A 6977-nucleotide genomic window follows, 5' to 3' on the forward strand; every position below is an offset into this window, starting at 1 on the left:
ACATTTTCAGAGTTCATTTTGTAGTGATTTGCAATTTCATGGTCATTTTGTAAACGATTGAAAAATAGCAAATATAATTTTTTTTTCTTTTCTGCTTTATTTTTTCTTCTATTTATTTCTGAGTAGTTTTTTCTTTTCTGCAATATTTATTTTCTTCTATTTATTTCTGAGTAGTTTTTTTATTTTTTTTTCTTTTCAGCTATAGTTTTTCTTCTTTTCTGCTATTTTTTCTTTTCTGCAATTTTATCTTTTCTGCAAAACTTGATGGTCAAAGTCTGGAGTTATAACTTAAAAAAAATGTCGACGTGCAATTAGTTTTTGCCATAACAGAGGAAGTCCGGAGTTGTAATAAGTTATTAAAAATAAAAAAGAGGTGCAATGCTCGTTAATTTGCTTCAAGCCTTTCGGAATAGTGTAAACAGCACTGCGTATAGCTCCATGCAGTCTACCGTATTCCTGAAGGCTTGAAGCTAAGCAACGTGAGCATTGAGCCTCTTCTTCATCGTCTCTGCACTCAGGGCTTATAAACCGCTCCTAGTCCCTCTCACTTCGCGAGGTGGGACTAAAAAACAGCTTGCCATAACCTCATCAGTATCGGTTCGTTGTACGAACTGGCACTAAATGGTGATGGTGGGGCCATAGCCTGACCGCAGGCTGACACAGCCTCTTTAGTACTGGTTCGTGGCATGAACCGGTACTAAAGGTTCGCCACGAACCGGTGCTATTGATCGCCGCCAAGAACCGGCACTAGTGTACACATTAGTGCGGGCTGAAATTCCAACCGGCACTATTGTGCTTCACATTTGACCCTTTTTCTACTAGTGTTTCTAGCCAGCGCTACTACTAACTACTAGTAGCGTGGGGTCACAAACAAACGCTACTGATAAACTTCTATCTATAAGCGTTTTCCTAGTAGTGTAGGCCGGTACACCTAGATATTCTACATCAGCTAGCCTATCCCGTAAGGGGTCACATTATCTACTCAACTAAGCCAGAGCCCATATTGGCTTGTGGCTGCACACGTAAGCTGCTAGACATGAAAACACATTTGATCCCTTTGATCCTGATCGGACGGACCAATAGTGGTGCACCACCATGGACTTCCATGCATGCACCCATTGTACTTCGCAACAAATTAAACCAATTTCCGCCCACGTAGTTCCTTTAAAAGTCTTTGTCCTGATTACTACTTTGTCACTCAAGTTTCGCCATGAACACCCCCAATCCACGTCTACATTAGCGAGGCAAAATAAACTTACACGGTGGTGACAAGGTTGTATAGTTCAGACCTACCTCAAATGAAATACTAGGTAAAAACATAGCCATCTGGCATAAATTTTCTGCCATGCAATCCTACCACAAAGGACTAAGTGCATATATAAAACATAGGTAAATGAAAGAATGGTCAAATGTGAACTTGCCCTTGTACTGCTGGTTCAACTCTAGAGAATGATAGTATTCGGCTTCGCATTCCGGACAATCTATGGTCAAAGTAAATAACCATACATAAGCAAACATTTCATAGAATCAAAATAATATGCAACATGCAAAGACTCGGAAAAAACAAATGAAGATCCAACACACTTAACTTGCATGAAAATATTCTAAGTGCAAAGCAACATACGACATGGGGTTCAAAAATTTGTGATGTGAACCATAGTGCATACTAGGCGTACGAGTAAAACTATCATATACATATCCTAAGTGTGTGAAAAATATTGTGACAATGGTTCAATTCATAGGGTTTGGCTATGGTGACAAACTGCAAAAAGAATCAACTTAATAGGAGCTACGGTTTAGGAGATATGGCCGAAAAGAGTTCAAATTTGAATTTAAAACAATTCAAATTTGAAATCTACAAAAGTTTGCAAAGATGGGTTCTCTGGATATATCTAATCAAGATGAACAAATTGTCGTTGGTTTCGTCTGATTTGGATCTACGTTTAAAAAAAGTGATTACTCGAAGTTTAGGGGCTAATCTAAAGAAAAAAAAATACTGCATCTAAGTCCCTGGACACGTGGCGGCTCGTGGCTGGCTGAGCAGCGTCCACTGCGGAAGCTATACGGTGAACAACCGGCAATTAACAAAAACGCTAGCCCGCAGCTATCTAACAAAAATCGACTGGTTGTTTTAAAATGAAACCGTGGTTAACCGTGTACTGGTTCGACTAAAAAACAATTAATACAATCTAATATGGGCCGTTGGTGATCGATCTAACGGGCAGTAGAAGGAGCGGCGGCTTACAGTGGGCTGGTGGTGGCCAGTGACGAGCAGAGGACGGCCGGGCGGCTCGGGTCGGAGGAGGCGGCCAGTGCGGCGGGTTCTGGCGGCGGGCAAGTAGATAGGAAGGACCAGTGCGGCGAGGTGATCCGGTTGGTGGTGACGGCGGTCCTTGGCGACATCCAGATAGGCAGATGAAGGGCGGCGGCACTCTGTGTGCTCTGGCGAGGGCGTGCATCGTCAGGGCATCGTCTCCGGCTGAACCTGGGCGAGGAAAATTTGTCAAACAGATGCGTATGGGAACGGCGGTTCGATTGATGAATAATGGAGGTCGGGGAGGGCTCACCGGCGATGAATTCCTGCGGCGAGGCGGTCGGGTCCGGCGAGATGCAAATCTGTGGGGCGTCGGCTATAAGCGGCGTGGGGAGAAGTGAGTTGGCAAGATGAGAGTGGGAGTGTCCGGGGTATTTACAGGCGAGGTTGGGAGCGACGGAAGGGTTGACAAGGCTTATCCCAAAGGTGTGGCTGGCGGTTGCGGGAGGAGCGCGAGCTCCTCCCGAGCCGCGCGGCAGGAGGTTGGGGACGGCCTATGGAACTGGGGCCCACTTGTCGGCGAGATATAGAGATGGAGGTGAGAACGGGCGGCCGGCTCGAAGGTCATTCGAGCACGGGGCTGGGCCTTGGACCGCTTTTGGCCGAGCGGGCCAGCTGGCTGGCGCTGTGCTTGGGCCTGCTAGTGTGTGTGTGTTTTTTTACCGAAAATCTTTTAATGTCCAAAACAACACCAAACTAATTTAAAAAATACCACAATAATTTCTTAAATCATTATAGAATAAATACAGCATAGCAAACATTATTCTAAGCACATAATTTTTTTAAAATAATTTCATAATGCAATTAATGCACTTTTGGCACATAAAATAAATACCAAATAAATTCTAAAAACTCCAAATAATATTCTAATGAATTTTCCAACTCTTTTATAATTGAGGAAGTCATCTTATCCCCTCTCTTTTATTTTTCTCAAGTGGAAAATATTATTTGAATATTCCAAAAAAAACTCGAAAATGCAATAAAATATGATATGCATTGATGATTCTATTTAACATCAAAATTAAATAAAAGTTGGGATGTTACATAACACCTATGAAATACCCAATTAGAGCATTAGTAATTTGCACTAAATTACAACTACGCAAAGTGGCACATTGCCCGGCACGAGTTTAGGAAGCGAGCACGAGTTTTGAAGCAGTGATGCCATTGCCCGGCAGACTGCAGTTGGGAACATTACCCTGGCTATACACCTCGAACACCAGCCATCAGCGGACTTGACCAGCTGGCCGCCCTTCTCCCCGCCACCGCCGTCGCCCTAGCACTCCTCCGCCTTCGCGGCCTCCACTTCGTATTGCATCGATACAAACATATTATCAAACAGGTGAGCTGTATTGATCGGAATGTAACAGAATAGCGGGATTGGGGATGATCTCACTGAGCCTACAGTCACCGGCTTCGCCTAGGGGACGGATGGAGATGCTCTTGAGCATCACCGCCTTGAGTGTGGTCACGTGCTTCTCTGCCGGGAGACGGGCGCGACATGGGCATGATGTAGTAAAATTCATATATTTATAATAAACTTTTAAGCTTATTTAAATGAGTTCTATAATACTATAGCTTTAATTAGTTCACTTTTATATTACTCCCTTCGTTTTTATTTGCTATGTATTTTAGCTATGACTGAAGTCAAATTTAATAAGGTTTGACCAAGTTTGTAGAAAACAATATGAATATTTACATTAACAAATTTATATGTTGTGAAAACATATGCGATAGTGAAACCAATGTTATTGATTTGGTGGTGTATATGTTAATACATTTTTCTACAAACTTGTTGAAAGTATAGTAAAAATGGAGGAGTAGTTAGTTAGCATAGTCAACAGTATAATTTTTTTGCTCTGTAATACTTAGTGTTCTTTGTTTGATATGCAGTTTAAATGCATATCACTAAAATTTTGATTTCCTAACTATTTTTTTTATCTTTTTGAGTTAATTCTTTAAAATTGTATTAACTATATAGTGTATAAAATATATTTCCATGTGTGTGTGCTCGTATAAATTAATATCATTAAATATCATGATAGAGATTTGTAAAGCATACAATCTAATAAAAGTATTAATAGTGGTTTCTAGTGTATTATTAGGTAAGCTTATATAAACTTTTAGGGTATGCCAAATGTTTCTTGCAACTTGGGTTCATTAATAAATGGGCAACAGGTGCATGGTTTGTACTTCAGATAAAACATTTATTGTAACCATCAAAGAACATAGAAAATTGTAGATTCTACTTTTTAACACATATGATTTGATATTTGATAAGCTCCTCTAGAATGTAACTGGTTTAATTTGGCGTACACCAAAGCTCCCACTAGTTTATAAAATAAGAGGTTGTGCATTAATTTGAATATAGAAATCCACTTAACATATATTTCATTATTGACATGCATGACGTGTGAATTTTCTCTGAGATTATATACACTATTATGAATTTTCTACCATCAAAATTCAATCTTCTTGGGTATCCAATAATCTTTCAGACATAATGTATAATAATGTGGTCACTATAACATAAAGGCACATGTTACCGCGCCCGGCCATCTGACAACATTATGATAGAAACATTTGAGAAAAGAAAGTAAAGAGTACATCTATGTGAGATCCGGCTGATAATTGAGAGAATTTCTTATTTGGCACTTTTTAAAAATCCCGTTCCCTTTATGGCCCTCAAAATTTTATTCTTCCCTTTTTGACACCACAACTTCATTTTCTTCCTTTCAAGACACTTCCATCAGTTTTTGCTGTTAACACCGTCAATAGAGACTTGAAAACTCTTATTTACCCTGATTTAGCACATTGAAAAAAATAGAAAAAAATCTAGTTTGACTGAACCGTACATATCCTCACCCGATTCAGGGATTTCCCAGATTCATTTCTCTCTCGATTCCGCTTCTCCTAGAATCGTAACCCTACTGCACGGCACGAGGCAATCAGCGATGGTGCAAAACTGGTAGGGCAGCATGGAGGAGGGTTTGACCGAAGCTACTACGGATGGCGTGGTGGAGGATGGCCACTGCGCTGCACCAGTCTCCGCATCAGGCAACCTATAGCTCACCAAACCCATATATGTGCTCGAACTAGGCTTCCACCTATAGCTCACCAAACCCATCGCCACTCTAGCCTAGCTACTCCGACCATAGTTGATATCCGAGCTACCGATCTGCAGTAGCCATACACGTCAGTCAACTCACCATCCTTGTTCTCCATCAACATAGCCAACAAACCACCACGGTACGACACACCGCCATGGCTTCCCCCATCCCAACCCCTGCCCCAAGTGCGAGCGACGTAATACTCCATATGAGATTCATCATCAATGCCCCAGCCAGGAGCAAGGAGGCCCTCTCGCTGCGCCACCATGCATGTCTAGGTCCATAGTTTTTTTTCTAAAAAAATTGTACTACACATCTTTATATATTTTCGTTCAAAAATAGTGAGCTCATCATTTCTTTAGTGTTGCACTCAAAATGCGGTTGTAGTAAAAATGGTGCACTCAAAACCCGTACCATCAAAATGCGGATGCGGTGATTTACTTTCCTTTTTTTGTGGCAATGAGAAAACAAATAGGTACAAAAAGGAATAATTAGAGTTGCATAATTTGACATGCATATATGTCATGTACGTTTCCTATCTAAATGAAAACCATGCATATATTGTCGACCCATGTGTCACTCCTTTCGACGACTCATGGGAGAAACCCTCGCTTGCACCGCTCTTCCCTGTCATCCCTTCTCACCGCCGCTACCGCGACGACGGTAGGCCCCATCCGTCAAAGGGGAGGGTATCCTTTGATAATTCTTGCATGGCGGAGACCGGATGCTGAAGCGGCTAACCCGTAGCTGGTGATGGCAAAGTGGTGTGTTTGGGGATGGTATGCGGCGATGGTCAGGTGGCGCTATTCGGCGAGAGGAATCGATCTTGTGCCGATGTGACTGTGTTTGGGGCGGAGGAATGCAGAGTCGTCAATGGCTCGTCTGGCACCATATGCCTCCAGGTGTCATGGACATGTAGCATGTGGGCTCTATCACATCTCCTTGTAGTAGTAATTTGATTAACACTGCTTTGTGTTATAGTGTTTGTGCAATTAATATGTATATTTTTAATAAAGAGAGCTCCCTCTCCGATTTCCATTAAAAGAAACCACAATGTCTTCATTAGAGAGCAACTAGGAAACTGAAAGAAAACTTAGTTTAGAGCTACCACGACCGAGGGAGCCATCCCTCCCTCCTCCCAGCAGCCCACAGAACACGTTTTTACATCCAGCAAAAACCACCAGATGCTAATCCGGAGAGCCCGCATAACAAGACTAGGTTGAGAAAGCGCAAAAGCAATATAAAGCAGGAAGACCACAGGGCAGGAGCAAAGTAGGCAACTCAAGGGAAACTTCATCTACAGTAGGAAAGAGATCAGGGGCAGCCACTCCTTCAAGTCATTGAACCCTATTCTCCAGCTGTGCACCCCTCTAAAGATCTCCCTCGCAACCTGCTCAAGTTGCCTTACACCCGCCGTCATTTGCCTTATTCTTCTTTGTTTTGTCTGCAATAATTCCAATCATCCAACCATTTGATAATCATGTTAACAGGAACGCAGGGGTCAGTAACCCTACTATTATCAAAGACTACTTTATTTCTTAGTTTCCACAGTG

The 6977-nt window shown here is 42.0% G+C and overlaps 1 long non-coding RNA gene across 1 annotated transcript; it reads right to left on the reverse strand.

Moving 5' to 3' along the window:
* Positions 1-850: 850 nt before the first annotated feature.
* Positions 851-2652, reverse strand: LOC119280472. The gene is made up of 3 exons (XR_005138094.1): positions 2568-2652; positions 2246-2485; positions 851-1481 (listed from the first exon to the last, which is right to left on the reverse strand). It is a non-coding gene; the product is annotated as an uncharacterized LOC119280472 (long non-coding RNA).
* Between the last annotated feature and the right edge of the window lie 4325 nt (positions 2653-6977).

This window comes from Triticum dicoccoides, chromosome 3B (genome assembly GCF_002162155.2).
Source record: "Triticum dicoccoides isolate Atlit2015 ecotype Zavitan chromosome 3B, WEW_v2.0, whole genome shotgun sequence".
NCBI classification, from domain to species: domain Eukaryota; kingdom Viridiplantae; phylum Streptophyta; class Magnoliopsida; order Poales; family Poaceae; genus Triticum; species Triticum dicoccoides.